The sequence below is a fragment of the Mus caroli genome, chromosome 2, assembly GCF_900094665.2.
Source record: "Mus caroli chromosome 2, CAROLI_EIJ_v1.1, whole genome shotgun sequence".
Taxonomy (NCBI): domain Eukaryota; kingdom Metazoa; phylum Chordata; class Mammalia; order Rodentia; family Muridae; genus Mus; species Mus caroli.
Genome location: NC_034571.1, coordinates 170,603,304 through 170,603,928, shown reverse-complemented (window position 1 = coordinate 170,603,928; position 625 = coordinate 170,603,304).

Sequence of the window (625 nt, the reverse complement as noted above, 5' to 3'; positions counted from 1 at the left end):
TCTGACTTCCTCACTGTGTGAATCTGCTGAGCATTGAAGTCAATTTTTTTTGTCCGAGTTGTTGTATTTCCATCTGGATCTTCCTTCCTTACAGGCTCCATCTCTGCTGGAATAATTCTTAGTGTCTTCTATGCTGTCTACTGTCTCCACAGATCNCATAAAGCTATTTTAGGTTCTCTGCTGGCAGCCCCAGCATCTGTCATGTCCCAAACACTCGGCTTTCGATTGTTGCTTTGCTTCCTGGGAGTGTTCTTCCCGCTCAGTATTGCTCTAGGATGGAAAAGGTCCTTTGTGGGGGACAGCAAGTGCTGAGACAGTGTCCTCGCATTTGGCCATGAGTGGCTTTCCTTTTTCCAGGTAGTGCTGTGAAGGCCTGAGGACAATCAGGAGCAGGCTGGCTTAAAGCAGTTGTTGTTGGTTGCTCCTTATTCAGGGTANGCAGCTTTACATCAGAGGTGGTCTTAATATCTCCCCCTCAGTTTGTGTCTTTTCCTCTTGCCTCGCTAGAGAGAATCTCTGTGTGGTGTGATTTCAATCAGCCCTTTTTAGAATCATGTGGTAGGATGGTAACTATTGCATGTGTTTAGTAAAACCCCTCTTAGGCAGGAACTTGAGATCTGGGGGG